Genomic DNA, 18275 nt, shown 5'->3' on the forward strand with positions numbered 1-18275 from the left:
TGGTTATCAATGTTAACAACTGTGAAAACCTCACTGACCCTGACCTTTGTGATTTGTTCTTTCTGGCCTATTTAACTCCCATCTGTCTTGGCCTTCAGATGCACCCTTTCAGACATTATGAATGGTCTTCCATCTCAACTACTTTATCATCTGGGCCCCATAACCATTTGTACCTATAGCCTTAAATAATTTCTGAGCAAGAATTAATGCTTTTCAGTCACTCTCTAGAGCTGCAGAAGAAGCAAATGGAAATTTCAACTGGTCCTGAATAAAGCAGCCAGATTGTTAACTGGGACTTACCATGGTGAACATATTTGCCCAGTTTTTAAACATCTTCATTGGCTTACAGCTTGTTTCCAGTATAATTCAGTGCTGGTATAAACTATAACAATATACAGCTATCTGAAGAGACTCCTTTTTGTCTGAACCTGCCCATCAAATGAAATCTTCATCTGAGATTCTTTTCTGGGGGCATCTACTTTAGAGGTTTAAAAGGATGCTACCAGCTTCTATGTGATGGTGCCTTAGATTTAAAATTGCCTTCATAGGCTAGTTTACCTGACATGGGTATTACTAGTAGGGTTGCCAACCTCCAGGTACTAGCTGGAGATCTCCTGCTACTACAACTGATCTCCAGCCGATAGAGATCAGTTCACCTGGAGAAAATGGCTGTTTTGGCAATTGGAGGCTATGGCATTGAAGTCCCTTCCCTCCTCAGGCTCTGCCCCAAAAATCTCCCAGCAGTGGCAAAGAGAGACCTGGCAATCCTAATTAGTAGACACAAGGCTAGTTCCATCTTGTTTGCCCAAACTTTTTAATACTAACTAATAATAGGCTTTAGAGCCAAAAGGACATTCTTTTGTTGATATGAATGGATGTAAAAGGAAAACCCAAAGCTGTTTGGCATATATAATAGGAACATGGAACATGATAAGTATGAATCAAGGTAAGCTTGAAATTGTAAAACAAGAAATGGAACGTTTAAACATTGCAATCTTAAGAGTGAGTAGACTGAAGTGGACTGGACTAGGACATGTTCAGTCAGAAAACTACAAAGTGTTTTACTGAGGGAATGACAGAAGAAGAAATAGAGTTGCTTTAATAGTGAGGTGAGATGTAACACAGGCAGTCCAGCGGCTATAATGCAAAGTCTGACCGAAGAATGTAAATCAAACTTCATGGAAAGCCTATCAATACAACCATCATTGAAGTTTATGCCCAAGCTACAGATGCTGATGAGGAAGAAATTGAAAGCTTTTATGCAAGTGTCCTGGAGGAAATTGATCACAAACTTAAACAAGATATACTGATGTTCATAGGTGACTTGAATGCTAAAGTAGGAAACAAAGCAGAATCTTCATCCCTACTTCTACCTCCAAATACCTCAATACGATGGCAGGTTGCATAGTATGGGGCTGCTGATAAATCCAGTAAGAGCAAAAAGAGGTGCTGCCCTTTTGTACATTGCAACAGAGATCATCAAGTAATGTCACCAGCACCACCTCCAGCCCCCAAAGCCCTGAAACGAGACTGAAAGGGTTTTAGAGCAGTTGACTCATCCAGGAAGGCCTGGAATTGTCCTGAAACCTCTTTCTTTTATCTTTGCCAGAAAGGGTAAATTAGAGACCATAACTGGCCAAATCATTCTTGTCTAGTGATTTTTTTAAAGTAATGAATAGATGACTGCCATTTGACCTAATACACTGCTTGATGTATCCACATCCTTAAGAGCTCGGCATACAACAGAAGGTGAGACAGTGAAGCCAGGTTTTAGCGTATAAGAAATAAAGAAATTTACAGGGAGCTTCACTGTACTAGAAGGGCTTTTAGATATTTCTTACTGCCCATTGATATGATTATATTATTAGGATGTGTGATAAGTTATAATTTTATACTGACCACTGAGGAAGGCCTTACCAGGCCAAAACGCATCTGGTCCTTTTTGGATCTCATATTGGTCAATGAAAGAATGAATGAACATCATGTTTGTATTTATTGAATGTGTAAGTTTTTGTCTGTACTGGGAGTTTTATGCTTTTAATCTATATGTGCACCATATTAAAATTTATATATTTGTAATTTTAGCATTTTTCAGCTCAACCTCTTTGGTTTGTAATCAGCATTTTGGTTGAGTTCCATCAGGTTTCCCCCCCTTTTTTTGGTTCCTATTTTAGTGGCCATGGGAAGGTGCCCTGAGTCAGTGATGGATTACAATTAGACATCAGGGACACATTAATGTGATCCTTACACGATTTCAGAAACCATGGTCTTGATTTACTAATGTTATACAATGAGCTGCAGTTTGTTTAGTGTTCAGAGACTTTAGTACTGGCAAATCACAATGAATGATTAAAGTTCATACATTATTTTCATCACTTATCACTGGTTTTCATATAGTGCAGTCCTAAGCAAAGTTACATCCTTCTAAGACAAATGGAAGCTCTGCTTAGAACTGAACTGGTAGCAGCATGTCATGTGTTGCACCATACATAATATTCTAAGAAGCAGAAAGAGAAAGACTAATAAATGCTTCACACTGTCTGGGATATCCATAGATATAATATGATAAAAGTAAAAAGTAAGCTGCATTTGTGGGTTGCAGTGATGGAGGAAACAGACGGGATAAGGAGCCTGTCTTTGGAGAGGAAAATCTAGGTTTTTACCTTCCATTGCCGTTATAGTAAATTTCAAAGAGAAGGTGTGTGTGTGTGGGGGGGGGGAGAATAGTTAATTTTGTATCCGGCTGAAATGCTATAATGCGCCTGTTTTTCATTACTGAAACCTCAGTGGTGGTCACCTTCATTATGACTGCTAGAACACTTTACTTTTATAGCAGACTTTACTGAATATTCATATAACTGTGGGATTAATAAAAGCTAGAAAAGGTCATTTGATGAAATTAGTTACATTAGTGCAAACGTTATTTACGGAAGATTTTGTCATCATGAGGGTCATGCCATCAAGCAACCAAGCAAATGAGATCAAGCTGGTGACCCTTAGGAAAATAAGTTAACCCCAACAATAAATAAAAGGTTAGTTTCTACCGCAAGCACTCCAGACCTAGCTAGTCTTGATTAATCATATCTTTTACTTTGGGGCTCTTTAAAATGCTATTCAGATTATTAATGGATGATGGCCTATAAATGTACACTAAAATTAATGTTGCTTATGTTCCCTTAGTATTAAATTTGTTTTGAATTCCCTAGCAGCACATGTAGGTCTAAACTAGCAAACTTAATATCTTATCAGCATGACGTTAGCTTGCTGAATTTCTTTCTTGATTATCCTGTTCTTCCTTCCAGGTATTCAGTTGTTACCCATTTCATTCCTAGAACAGCCATGTATAGCAGGTTAGTCAAAGAATGTGTGCCATGCTGGAGTCCACCCATTGAGGTCATAGTTGATTTTCCATTTGGGTACAAGTCTTCCCAGTCCCAGGTGAACTCTGTGTCCACTGTACTGTGCTGGGTCTCAAGATTCAGCTCCAATCTGGCATGTTTGTCCCCGGGACGGCATAAGTGCCTATTAGCCCAGGATAAATTGGCACTTACGCTGGTGCGAGGTCACGCCGGCTCCTAAGGAGCTTCGCCCCCCCCTTCAGGATTGCAGCCTTAGTCTATCAATTTCTCTCCACTAATTGGAATTCCATTTTACAGGTCTTGTTTTTAAAGTGAACTGATTAACTGAGTTTTATTCTGAATTTTTACAGCACATTGTGCATAGGCAGTTTCTCATAGCTTTTGATTCCCTCTGATCATTAATGTTGTTTCCCCAGCTCCCCATTTTATGAATGCAAATATGGATGCAACTCTACAAAAACAAGCACATTGATTGTACATGTGTTTATTTCAAGATTTCTTGCTTATGGTCTGTTGCCACACACAATGACGCATGTATCCACTTAAAAAAACTTCATTGGTGAAAGCGAAGAAATGCGTGCTGCCTAAAGCCGTCACCCATAGCTGCTTGCCCTTGTTGCTGCCCCCTACTTACCCTATGTACCCACTGCCCAAGAGCCACAGCAGATAATGCTGCTTTCCTCCCCATTCTCTGATTAACTTTAAACAGAGCAGCAATGCTCACATGCCCAATATGGCAATATTGGGTAAATTGAGAAGTCACTGTTGAGTGTACGTGGCTTTCAGACACCTAGGGATAAAGGAGGGAAGACATGTTACCAGTTCTGCTTCCTGGATGGATGGTAGGGTGGTAGTAGTGAGACTATGGGAACACTGGAGGCTGCGGACCCCTAAAAGCTGCAGCCTGAGCCACCACCTCGCCTCACCTCACCTACCAGGGTGGGGGCTTTTACGTGCATAGCGGACACCCATTCATCGTGGCTAGAGTTCAGATGTTTCCAATGCACGAGATACTCCAGCTGGCCCCTCCGCACCCGAGAATCTAGTACCTTGGAAATCTCAAGGTTTTGTTCCCCCTGTACCATGATCGGGGTCGCAGCCGTGGGTTCAGGGTGCCATTCAGGTGCCGGAACAAAAGGTTTTAACAGACTTACATGGAATACCGGGTGTACCCCCTGTAAAGTTTTTGGCAGTTCCAACTCCACTGTAACTTCATTGATAATCCGGGAGATTGTGAACGGCCCCACAAACTTCTGACTCAGTTTCTTGCACGGACATAAAGATCTGTGTCCTGGGTCGGCCCCAAGCCCGACCCAGGACTCGACCCAGAGCCCCTCCAACGGGCCTTCCCCGGCCGCACTCACCTCCGGTCTGGCAGAGGGCAGGGCGCAGTGGGCCCCAGCGGGGCGCGGGGCCAGACCAGTGGCTCGGGCCCACGAGGGCCACGCGGAGTGGGAGAGCGAATTCCCCGGCGGTCGGCTCCCGAGCGGAGACCGCAGGCGGGCACGGCGCCTCGACCCGGCCGACCGCATCAGTGGCGACATTGGCATGTGGAGATGGGGCGGGGGAGCACGCCGTCGCTGGAGGCCCTGGCGGCCGGCGGCCCCTGCCTCAGGAAGGGGGCAAGCAGGGGCTTGGCGGGCAGGCAGCCCCAGGCCAGCAAGGAAGGGGCAGGTCCCAGCCGGGAGACCAGTTGCGGCCAAGGCCGCCGGGCGGGCGAGCGCGGAGGAGCAACCTCCAGGCGCCCCAGGCCGCTCTTCGAGCAGAGAGCGGGAGGGGTGGGGCCAGAAGTAGGCTAGCTCCTTATAAGGTGGGAGAAGAGAGGGGCGGGGGTAGATAAGGGGTGAGAGAGCGGAGGCCGAGGAGGAGCGAGCCAGAGTTGGGAGGGCTGCAGCGGCTGGAGCAAGCTCTGCAAGCTGACACGCTGGCTGACACAGCAGGTGAGGACAGCTCAGACTCGCCTGCTGAGTGGTCTGAGGCCGAGGAAGCTCCTCTCGAGCGGATAGTGAGGGCCCCAACTAAGGGGGAACCCCGGGACACGGTCCAAAGTCCTCACAATCTGAAATTCTTGGTGGAGAGGTACACCTTCCCTCCGGCCTTTAATTCCCATTGGGGTGCCCTGTGTTTGTCTGCCTGCGCCTTGTACTTTTCCTTGCCTGTTCCAAATTTTTTACCATCCAGGGCCAAGTGTTCCACACTGTGTTGGCCCATGCTGATACTTCGGGGGGATCGCCGCCCGGCAGGAGGGGTATGGCCCCTAAGGGTCTGAAGTCTATTCCGTAGATCTCTTTGAACGGACTTATACCGGTAGCAGAGTGTACCGAGTTATTATAGACATATTCCGCCAATTGCAGCAGGTCGACCCAATTGTCCTGGTGGTAATTTACAAAACAACGCATGTAACATTCTACCACCGCGTTAACCCTTTCGGTTTGCCCATCCGTCTGCGGATGATAGGCTGAAGACAAACCCTGTTGCACACCAAGTCCTAAAAACGCTTTCCAAAATTTTGACACGAACACGGAAAGCCGTGCAATCTGAAAATCTGGTGCACGAATAAGGGAGCCAATTTGTGTGCAGAGGGCATCCCCTCGCAGGGGACGAGTTGAACTTGCTTCGAGAAGAGATCTGTAACCACCCACAGAACCGTTTTGCCCTGGCTAGATGGGAGGTCAGTTACGAAATCCATCCTGATCACCCGCCAGGGAGCCTCCGGAGACTCTAGGGGCTTGAGTAATCCAGGGGATTTCCCCATTAAGCGTTTGCTCGTTGCACACACAGGGCAAGATCTTATGAACACATCGATGTCCTGGCGCATCCCCGGCCACCAGAACTGCCTCCTCACCAGGTGCAAGGTTTTCACAAATCCAAAATGTCCCCCCGTTTTGGAACTGTGGCTCCATCCCAACACCTCCCTTCGCAACTCCGTGGGGACGTAGTGTTTATCCTCGTGGGCGCCTTCCCCTAATAGTACCTGGGATAGGAGTGACTTCTCCCTCCGCTCTCACTGAAGAGCCTCCTCCCACCTACGCGTGAACGCTTCTGGGAGCTCCTCCGGGATTGCTAAGGAGCGGGGGGTAGATGCAGGCGGCCCCTGAGGGGGGACCAGGACCGACTCTACTGCCCTGTCTCCTCGCTCTCGTTGAGAGGACTCCTTCTCCCCTCCTGCGATCATGACCAGAGGATCCCCTGGGATCACCGGGGTTGGGGGAATCATATATACATAGGGTTGCCAACCTCCAGGTATTAGCTGGAGATCTCCTGCTATTACAACCAGGGCCAGAGCTACCATTAGGCGAACTAGGCGGTCACCTAGGGCACAGACCTCAGAGGGGCGCAGAAGTGGCCTGAGGGGCACAGGTTTAAACAGATTAGTTTCTTGAAAAAAATGAAACTGATTATATTTTATTTTAAGATAAGTACCACAACAGTGCTATAGAATATGATTAATTATAATGTCATAAAAAGTTTTGTGCTTTTATTTTTCTACAAGACATCTGTTTTTGAAAATTGGTTAGCAATGGGGGGCACAAGTAGTTAGCCTTGTCTAGGGTGCAAAAATGACTGGCACCGGCCCTGATTACAACTGATCTCCAGCCGATAGAGATCAGTTCACTTCATCTGCAGAAAATGGCCACTTTGGCAATTGGACTCTATGGCATTAAAGTCCTTCCCCTCCTCAGGCTCCACTCCCAAAACCTCCCACCGATGGTGAAGAGGGTCCTGGCAACCCTATATGTACAAGACTGCGCTTTTTTGGCTTTTTTATCAATGTGTGTGCACACATCAATTTAGAGGGAGAAAAAGATGCATAAGAATTGAAGAAACTGCCAACTGTGTAAGCTACAATTCTGAATTTATTGTAATTCCAAAAAAAGTCAAGTGAACCTTCAGAAACAATAGAAGGAACAACAAGATGAAAATTGATTTTTTCAGCTTGAGCTGGAATGGTCCCTTAGGTTCATAGTTCAAGATGAGAAACAGATATCTTCCGAGGAGCGGGTGAATATGGAGTAGGGTAAAGTATCCTGCTAGTTATAGTTTAGTTTATAGAAGTGAAATATAATTTATGGAAGTGAAATGTAATTTCCAAACCAATTGAAGAGCACTAGCAGCTTACCAAGACATATAAAAGACACGACCTGATGGAGCTAAACTTGACATCATCTTCATTTCACTTTCTCCATTGCTAATCTTAGGCCCCAAATTTAAAGCTATGAATTCTTTGGTTCTGGCAAGTTTCACTGATATGTTTAATGAAGCAAACTGGTTATAACTCTGTAGTTTCACAGCTAGTCACAGATCATAAACTTTGGTTTAGGTCATAAAGGTTTGATTTAGGGTTTCCAACCTGCAGATGGGGCCTGGAGATCCCCTGGAACTGATCTCCAAACTACAGAGTAGGGTTGCCAGGTCCCTCTTCACTATCAGCAGGAGGTTTTGGGGGAGGAGCCTGAGGAGGGCGGGGTTTGGGAGGGGACTTAAATGCCATAGAGTCCAATGGCCAAAGCGGCCATTTTCTCCAGGTGATCTGATCTCTATCGGCTAGAGCTCAATTGTAATAGCAGGAGATCTTCTGCTATTACCTGGAAGTTGGCAACCCTACTACAGAGATCAGTTCCCCTTGAGAAAATGGCTGCTTTGGAGAGTGGACTCAAAGGCATTATACCTCATTGAGGCCCCTTCCGTTCCCAAACCCTTCCTTCCCCAGGTTCCAACTCCAAATCTTCAGGAATTACCCAACTCGGAATTGGCAACCCTGATTCGATCTAATACTGCAACTGTGCCCTTACCTTAGAAAATAAAAAATGGTTAGACGGCTATACTTCGTATTTTATTTAATTTCTGAATATGGGATTTTGCTTTGATATGAACCTTTAATCTATTATTGATACAGTTGTATGTAGATCAAAACACAGGATCTTACATCAGTTCAAAAATTTTTATAGTCTATTGAGCATGAGTTGGATGGAATATGAGGCTAATAGACTCACAAATCGTAGAGATACCTATTCTTTCTTTGTATTGTCTGTACTCTGTGTATGTCCCTTTTAATCTGTAAATTTTGTTAGAGGTTAGTATACCCTTTGGGGTTCCTTACAATTTCTGTGAGCTGTCTCCCTTTCAAAACACTTGAAGCCTAGAATCTGAAATGTTTCAAAAATGTGTTAATATTCAACACTTTTATTGTTAATTATGCACCTACTTGTCCACTTGAGGAGTGTAAATGGAGTGAGATGTAGAACTAGAATGTGTACATGTGCAAGCAAGTTCTGAGCATATAATATGGTCTTGCTGAAAAACTCAACTACATTACTTGTCGTGATGCTTGAGGGAGCATTTCTACACCAAGGCTGTCTATGAATTTCCTGCAGTATCTAATTAACCGCAAGTAGCTATATAATTTTAACAGCATCGTCTAAGTCCAATTTTCCATTCTGGGACTACTGTGCAGGTGCATCGACAAGAATTTCCAGTGATTTATATCTTTTTGTCATTTTTTTAAAAGCATGCCTGCTTTTCATTTCATGCACTAAAAATAAATGCTTTGCCAGATTCAGTTTGAAATTAAGGGTTGATTCATAAGTGTAAAAAAGTAATTATGTATACTTGCATTAATTATTGCAATGGATAGTAATGCTTGCAAGAACGAACTGCTGACTGCTTCAGTTTTTCAGCCTGTCAGAAGGCACATGATTAGACAAAGCTCAGATATAAACTCAGATATAACAGATCCAATTTTGTGCATTGCTGGAAAAAAGAAACACAGGTGAAGCTGAAGGATATGTTAAGTTTCCGTTCTTGAAATGAAATGCAGCTTTTAAAATTAATTACACTAAGGCCTGGTTCATAGATTCTTGTTCATCACTTGCTGATTGTAACATCTTATAATGAACTCGCCTGTGTGAAAGGGCCATCATAGATATAACATGACAGAAAGAATTTTCATATAACCTTACATAATTTCAAGTGTAATCCTTTTCAGTAGAGTCCGTACACATTCAGCTATCAAACAAGCATAAAGAAATAAAATTTTGTGTGTATGATTTCTATATTTTTTTTAATGTTAAGTATTTAATGTAGGGTTTTAGTGTCTCAGGTGAGTGTTTTAAAATGCTAAAGTAATTGCTGTTCTCAAACTTATGTAATTTTGTTGGAAGCATTTTTACTTTGCTGGTTACATATATTTCGGTCAGGTTTAAAGGGATTAAATGAATTAACATGCCATGTAGGTAGTGCTATAAATTAAATACACTTTGGAGAAAAACAATTTGTGCCATAGCCTAGCCCCTTCAGTTATTCTGTCATTGAGTTTGGTTTTGCTGTATGTAACTGATGAGAATGTTGTATTCATTTCCACATTAACCAGGCATGTTAAGTGTGATACATACTAACATCTCAACTGCTGAAAGTTATTTCGTGTAGATTAACAGCCCATTCCTGAGGGGAAGGGCTGCGCCAGTGACTGGACGCAGCACAGTTGCGCTACCTCCAAAGGAGGCTCCCCACCCCCACTGAGGCCGAAACCTTCCCCTTTCCGCAAAAAGCTGTGCAACTGCTGCATAGGGTTGCACGGGGTATACGTCACCTAAAAAGTGGCGTATCTCAGGAAAAGGGAAGGGGGGTGTTCCTAGGCTGAAAGGGTTATAGAGGCCACCTAAAGGCAGCCCCTCCCCTGGCCCTGCACCGGAATGCCCTGGGAACAACCCCGGGAGGACAGCGCACAGAAGTGTGCTGTCCGGATGCCGGCTCGAAGCTGTGCCGGTGTCCCTGAGCAGCGCTGCCATGGCAGCAGCGAGAGGACAGTGTCTGCCCCCCCCCCCCGCCGGCGTCTGTGCCACCCTGGGTAGTGTAAGTGGCGCTGATGCCAGAACATCCTTTAGGCTCAGGAATGGGCTGTAATACATTCATGAATCTTGATTAGGTGATTCACCTAGATGGCATTACACACTTTTGTAATTTATGAAATTAAAAGTAGCATAAATAGTATCACAAATTTCTTTCTGGGATAATGACTAATTATTTGCATTTCTATCATGCTGTATCTTGCATTGTTTGCAATTTACATGTGCCTTTTTAGTATTAATGAAAGTACTGTCACACAATGGCTTATTTAAAGCCCATTCCTGAAAGGGCCCCCCGAAAGTCTTCTGGAGGCAGCATGACCCCGCCACCAGCGTAAGTGCGTGTAATCACTCGATTACACGCACTTACACTGGCAGTGAGGCCAGTCCCGCTGGCGCGGCCTCTCCATGGCACAGGCCACAGTGTAAAGAGGCTATGCCAGCGCAGGGGGGCATTCCGGGGGCGGGCCAGGGAGAGGAGCCACCGGTTAGGCAGCTCCTTATCCCAGTTCGGCCGGTGGCGCCGTGAACAGTGGTGCTGCGCCTGCTGTTTTCGATGAGGCTTTTTGCCCCGGTAAAACAAAAAAAAGCCACTCGCCGTTATTTCAGGAATGGGCTGAAAGAGTATTATTCTGTTGCCAGTATTTTGAAAACTCCTTGGAAACCATACTGAGATCAGCTGAAGTCATGTTTAAATAATAACCCCAGTGATGCTGCAAAGGAGGTCTATGTAGAAGCAGATTTCTTTATGGGTTTAGGTACCTTGTTGGATTGGAACTACTTCTGCAGATGAAGTGAATGGGTATCCACATTAGCATAAAGGATCTTGGCCCAAGTGCAGAAGAAAATGCAAATGTTTCCTCATGAAGATGTTGATGTGCTGCCAAACAAAATGAGGTGGAGAGACAAGTGTTGTACTTGTCAGATACGCTTGAAGCACACCAAGCCCCAGCATCTCAGGGATTCTCTTTGTACATAGAATCATACAGTTGGAAGGGGCCATACAGGCCATCTAGTTCAACGCCCGCTTAATGCAGGATCAGCCTAGAGCATCCCTGACAAGTGCTTGTCCAGCCTCTGCTTAAAGACTGCCATTGAGAGGGAGCTCACCACCTCCCTAGGTAGGTGATTCCGCTGTTGAACAACTCTTACTGTAAAAACCTTTTTCCTAATATCCATCCGGTACCTTTCCGCCCACAATTTAAACCCATTATTGCAAGTCCTATCCTTTGCTGCCAGCAGGAACAGCTCCCTGCCCTCCTTTAAGTGACAGCCCTTCTAATACTTAAAGAGAGCGATCATGTCCTCCTTCAATCTCCTTTTCTCCAGACTAAACATTCCCAACTCCCTCAGCCGTTCCTCCTAGGGTTTGGTGGTTGCTGTCTTTGAAGTTCGGGGAGGCGGTGATGAACATAAAGGATGTCTGTTGTCTTCTCCCACACCTTTTGTCTCAGCAGTGTTGCCAGTCCCTCTGTGTCTTGGGTAACGATCTGGCCCTGAGTTCCAAGCAGAGTGGCCTGGTGTCCCATTGCCAGCACACATGCTGTGCACATCCATACCACAGTTCTTATCAAGGCATCGCTGAATTTGGTGGATATGTCTGTTCTTGCGGATGGAATAATACACATCCCCATCCAAGACCACTCATTATATACAATGCTTTGGTTATGTGTGACTAGAGCGGTTTGGGGGCAGTGTATATGATATTGGAGTGTAAATATTATATATAATTTTTATTGTAAGTAGCACACAGTTTTTGTTATTTTAATATTAATGTTTGTCCCCATTGTAATTAATCCATATTGTTTCCATATAGGTCTAAATAGAACATATTTTAATCATGATACTTTGTGGTACCTGGCCTACACTGTAACAAGGTGGTTAATATTACTACTTGCTACTAGAATACTTGCTAAAACAGCCTTATACCGTATATACTCGGGTATAAGCCGACCCGAGTATAAGCCGACCCCCCAAATTTGAGGCCAGAAAAGGGAATTTCTTATTGACCCGCGTATAAGCCGAGGGTCAATAAGAAATTCCCTTTACCGGCAATGCTGCGCTCTAAAATGGCGGCCGCCATTTTAGAGCGTAGGGCCCCTGCCCCAGGTCGCCCTCCCGCCGGCCTCCTGGGCCCTCCCGACCCACCCCGACCCCAGTGCCATCCAAGGGGGGAGGGGGAAGAGCCCCTGAACCCCCTACTTACCGGGAGACGCGGCGAATCAGCGGCGGCGCGGCCTTCCTGGGCCGGCAGGAGGCCCCTCCAGGCCCCTGCCGGCAGGAGGAAGGCACCTGAGAGCCGGCGGAGCAGCCGGTAGGTGCCTCCTGCCGGCCAAGGAAGGCCCCTGCCGGCCGGAGGAAGGCACCTGGGCGCCTGAGCAGCAGCGGAGCAGCCGGCAGGGACCTCCTGCCGGCCAAGGAAGGCCCCTGCCGGCCGGAGGAAGGCGCCCGAGCGCGTGGGCGGTGGCGGCGCGGCCGGCAGGGACCTCCTGCCGGCCAAGGAAGGCCCCTGCCGGCTAAAAGAACGCGCCCGGGCGCATGGGTGGCGGCGGCGCGGCCGGCAGGGGCCTCCTGCCGGCCCCTGCAAGCCCCTGCCGGCCGGAGGAAGGCTCCCGGGCGCAGCGGCAGTGATGGCAGTAAGTTCCCCCCTCCCTCCTCCCTCCTCCCCTCCCCTACCGTATTGACCCGCGTATAAGCCGAGTCCGGCTTTTTCAGCCCTTTTTTTGGGCTGAAAAACTCGGCTTATACGCGAGTATATACGGTACTTAGCGGTTTACATGTTTTGGATTACTTTATATTCCGCCTAAACTTAATATTTTTATCTTCTGTACATGTGACGGATATTTTGACTGGTCATGGACCGTTTCAATAAACTGACTGACTGAAAACAGCCTTATATTTGAGCACTGTTAAAATGTCACTGATTTTGAGCTAGCTTGTTTGTATCTGGGTTGAGCGGATCCAGGCTAATGCTGGAGTTGATGAAATAATTGCAGGGTTGCTTTATCCACATGCCAAGCTCACAACTCAACCCATATATATCATGCTACCGCCCAGCTCACTTTGGAAGCTTTTAATGTACTGTATATGCTAAATGCCTCACTTAGAGATGCTCATAATGTTGCCTTGCAGGCTTGCAGTATTAGGTTGTTGCAGGGTGGAGATTTGTTGTGTCTCCTTGGCCCAACTTGATGTACCACAGGGGTGGTGATGAAGGCCTCAGCATTACGACTGGAGCAATGTGGACCTCCATATACAAAACTGTAGGGAAATAGGAACAATGCAGCTTGCAGAACTACCTCAGCCAGCGTGGTGTAGTAGTTAAGAGCGTTGGTTTTGAGCAGTGGACTCTAATCTGGAGAACTGGGTTTGATTCCTCACTCTTCCACATGAGCGGTGGATGCCAATCTGGTGAACTGGGTTGGTTTCCCCACTCCTCCACATGAAGCCAGCTGGGTGATCTTGGGCTAGTCACATTTCTCTTAGAGCTCTCTCAGACCCAGCTACCTCACACGGTGTCTGTTATGGGGAGGGGAAGGGAAGGTGATTGTAAGCTGGTTTTATTCTTCCTTAAGTGGTAGAGAAAGTCGGCATATAAAAACCAACTCCTCTTCTTCCTAGGAGAAAAAGTAACTGGTTTTCTCCTGCCGTCTAGGTTGTGCTTCCTGGCTATGTTCTGTAAAACCTTAATGAATTGTTTCCTTCTTTGCTTCCAACTGGAACATGAGTAAAAATATTTATTTTTTTAAAAATGTGAATCTGTAGATGATAGGCATTTGTAGAATGCATGTTTATACTTTTTTGCCTCAGCAGAAAATGTGCTTATAAAACTGCCTCTTTTACTGATGCACAGTTCTATGACTATAGTCTTCCATAACAGGTTTTTCTCTTCTTTAGCCAGTATTCTGAAACATTCGCTTTCATTTACAAATGAGGACAGTGTTCTTAGAATAAATATTAGAAGACACAAATATTCTTTTTCTCTTGACTGGGAATAAGTTTTACTCATCAATTTCTAATCTGCATGGCATTCTGACAGAGTGTTAATGCTGAGTTTTTAAAACTAAACAAGCCACATGCTGTTTGGTCTGCTAATATAATTTTGAGCAACATCAGCATTTCCATTCAGTGTGTTTGCAAACAGGACAGAATCTTTCATGAATGTCCATTATGGAACATAGCACAGAAGCATAGATTCTAATCATTTGTACCCTGAAGAAACATAAAAATATTCTGCCTTCACAGGCAGGTAGGATAAACAGCCCTAACTGGCATGACTATGTGCTTGCTAATATATACATTAATGACTGAATAGCAATTTGCAGTTTCACAAGTCAGTGATATATGCTGTAACCCCCTGTTGGCCATTGTATTAGAAGAAATACAGCAGTAACTTTGTTTTCTGTGGTGCTGAGAACTGGGTACTTTTATATTCTGGCACTGTAAAGGGAAAGCTGGCATCTTCTCTTGTACCAACAGACAGTGATCCATCAAAGGTATAATCTTAACTAGTTTACATTTCTCAGTTTTAACATAAACAAAATCAATATTTTGGGGAGAATAATGATTTTATTATTGTTTGCCTGATGACTTCCAAACCCAACTAAAATATTAAGACACAATTAGGAAATCTCTATGTAGTAGCATAAGCACAAAATAGACTAATTTAAAGTTAAGGATGAAATAGACTGAAACCTTAGGAGAAAAATTCACCAATATGTTCCAACTGCTTTGGGATATTCTGACAATACAAATAAGCTATTAACCAGACGTTACAGACCACTTTATCTACTTTATGATAGCTTTGTTTCGCCACAGCTGTACAAAGGAGCTAAAATATACTGGCGAATCAGGTCCTAAGACTATAAGAGAGGATAATTCAGGGTGAAGGACTCCATAAACAATTTTGTTTTCCCCAAAGATGCGGCAAAAGAATTCTCTCTCTACTTCTTGCAAGAGCAAAGGAGGTTTGCAATGTTAATACCTATAAAAATACATTGATGACTTTATTGTAGTTTGAATGTCAAGCAGCATTATATTGGTTGAACATGTAATGGCTCAACAAGATGTCCTGCCTGAGGCCGCCAGCCCTGACTGCTGTCTTTTGCTGCTCCCTCCCCTGGTGCAACAGCTCCTTGCCTCTTACCACCCTTCCTGCCCCTGCACCACTCCCTCCCTCTGCCCTCACCCAGAAACAAGTGCAGCTAACACTCCTTCCTTCCTCGTCACCCAGGCATCTTTAAAAGCATTATCATTTTTTTTTATTTCCTTACTCCTTTCTTTGCAGCCTTTTATAATCAGTCCTCATAAGGTCTTGATTGTTTTATTGACCTTTTCCCCCTCCTGTGCCCTCTAGTTCAACAAGGGCCAAAACATGTTCCATACGTATGTGCCATTGAGTTGCAACCGACTTATAGCAACCCCAGCAAGGGGCTTTCAAGGCAAGTGAGAAGCAGAGGTGGTTTGCCAGAGCCTTCCGTGGTGGTCTCCCACCCAAGTACCACACCTGCTTAGCTTTCGAGATCTGAGGAGATTGGGCTATACCAGGGGTCGCCAAACTCATTAGTCAAGAGAGCCAAATATCAACAGTACAACGATTGAGGACTTCCGGTGGTGCCGTTGGAGAGAGCACTCCATTTCCCCAGGTTGTCCTGGGAGAAATCCAAGTTTGCGTTATTTTTGGGGTACATAGATACCCCAATCCGACCCTTGCAAGTGGGTTGGAAAGCAGGAACTCCCTGCAGCCCGCAAACGCGGTTTGACCTCCTAGGTACTCTGAGGGGGCTTTTTTAAGCCCCTCGGAGTCCTAGACGCCGGTCCTGCGAGGGCTCTAGGGAAGGACATCGCCAAAACGCAACTTTGGCAGCAAGCTCTACCCTCCACCGCCTTAATACCAACATAAGGACTACATAAAGAAAAGAACCTCACCTCTTGACACCCAAGTGAGTACAAAAGAACTCTTCGTCTACTTACTAGAAATTTGAACAGACGGGGGGCTGATAAGAATATTTCTGGGACCCCCACTCCTCCATAATCCGAACTGGAAAAGTTTGATCTGAGTTAGTCATCGGGATTAGCGACAGGAGCCTTATCGGATCGATCAGCCTAAACCATAACAAAGAGTCGGAAGGATACCTTTTAGACGGACAAGAATTATCACCAATGAGAAGGTCCGAAGGAAGGGGAGGGTGATCTCTCTTCCTGTTTTTCCGGCGAATTCCTGCCACGTTTGCAGTAAGGGAGTGCCTGGAACGGAAGACTCTCTATAACACCCTCTCTATCATTGGAACTAAAATAACAGGAAGTAGCTGCGGGACTGAATATCCGTCGCACTCGAGTTACTTTCAAATCATTCCTGAAGGAATAACCATCGAGAAGAGGCGATAGAAGGTCTGCAGCACTAGTAACTTCCTGTTTACTTCCTGATTAATCCGATCTAGAGCGACCGAAAAAACTCACTGGTATTTTAAAACTTTAAAATGCAATTTTAAAGCCAATTTCGACTCTTTTCAACCCGAAAAAATTATTAGGCTGATCTTTGAACTATCATCTTTTAACCAGCACCTTAAAGGCCCTGTCGGTGGACATGTATTTTACCAGCTTTTTTTGAATGTAAATGTCTCGACCCCGCTCTGGCTCACTACACAGCCCTGCCTATACTAAACTAAGGGACTCTTTACAAACCTCGACCATGGAAAAAAAGTTACAGGATATGCTAACTAAACAAACTGAGGCAACAAATAAACAGTTTGAACAGATGTCTACACAGATGGCACAGTTGACTTCTATGATGACAAATCTTGGTCAAGCATCCCAAGCTATTAATCAGAAGTTGGATGTGGTCACTGGAGACTTGAAAGAAGTAAAAACTCAAATGATTGTTATGAAGACAGATATGCAAGCGATGGATGTATCAATTAAGAAAGTGATGGATGAGCACAAGGACACAAAGAAAAAATTAACAAGCCAAGAAAAACAGATTGAAACAATACAAGCGGATCAGATGGCGGCAAAAAATCAAATGGCAATGATGGAGATGAGAGTGAAAGAGACCAACCTTCGTATACGCAATTTTCCAGATATGATGGGAGACAATAAAGAATCTGCAATACCAAATTTGGCCTACTTATTTCAGATAGATGAACAAGAATTAAAACAAGCCATTAATAGAATATACAGGATACCACTACCTGCTAGAATGAGAAGATCTAAGCCAAGAGATTTGATGATAGTGTTCTATGACACCAGAGTTAAAGACAAGATTATGAAGATTCATTATGAAAATCCAGTGTCAGCAGGAGATTCCTCTCTTATACTACTGAAGGATATTCCAAGGCATCTACTTTCACAGAGGAATAACTACAAAGACTTTGTGTCTATACTGAAAGCTAATGGCATCAAATACCGTTGGATTATGCCACAAGGTTTGGCTTTCACCTATAAGGAAGTGAAAACGACAATTCTATCCCAAGCAGATGTGGGGAAATTTCTGAGAAAATATAAAATGGACCTTAAAGAATTACCTGGAGAGAAGGAGGAAGAAGAAGAGGAAGAAGAAGAGGTACAGGGTGCAGAAGGTGGTACCAAATTATAGACTTTTTATTTTGCTAAAAAACACTACATTATGGCAAAAGCAATTTCTTGGAATGTAAATTGAATGAGAAAACTAAAAGGGCCAGAATCTTCAAATATCTACAGAAATATAAATACTCCCTAATTTGCCTACAAGAAACCCATATAGCTTCAAAGCATAAAAAATACTTGGAGAAACAGGTGCTTGGACAAGCATTTATTGCTTCTGCTAAAACTAAAACAAAGGGAGTGGTAATCTATGCCCACCCCAGTCTCTGTCCAGAACTAGTATATAAAGACAATGAAGGAAGAATTGTAATTATCAGAACTAAAATATTGGGACAAAGGACAATAGTGGTTGGAATCTATGCACCCAATGAAGGGAAAAAATCCTTCTATGAAAAATTACATGATCTGATAACCCAGTACGCACAAGACCAAATTTTATTGATGGGCGACTTCAATGGAATTATTCTCCCATCTCTGGACAAAAAATCAA

The 18275-nt window shown here is 44.4% G+C and overlaps 1 protein-coding gene across 6 annotated transcripts in view; it reads left to right on the plus strand.

Annotated features, from left to right (window-relative positions):
- PTPRM (protein tyrosine phosphatase receptor type M) overlaps positions 1–18275 on the plus strand; it is a 546095-nt gene that overhangs the window by 389507 nt on the left and 138313 nt on the right. The gene's annotated exons all lie outside the window — the stretch shown is intronic.

This window comes from Euleptes europaea, chromosome 8 (genome assembly GCF_029931775.1).
Source record: "Euleptes europaea isolate rEulEur1 chromosome 8, rEulEur1.hap1, whole genome shotgun sequence".
In the NCBI taxonomy this organism is placed as follows: domain Eukaryota; kingdom Metazoa; phylum Chordata; class Lepidosauria; order Squamata; family Sphaerodactylidae; genus Euleptes; species Euleptes europaea.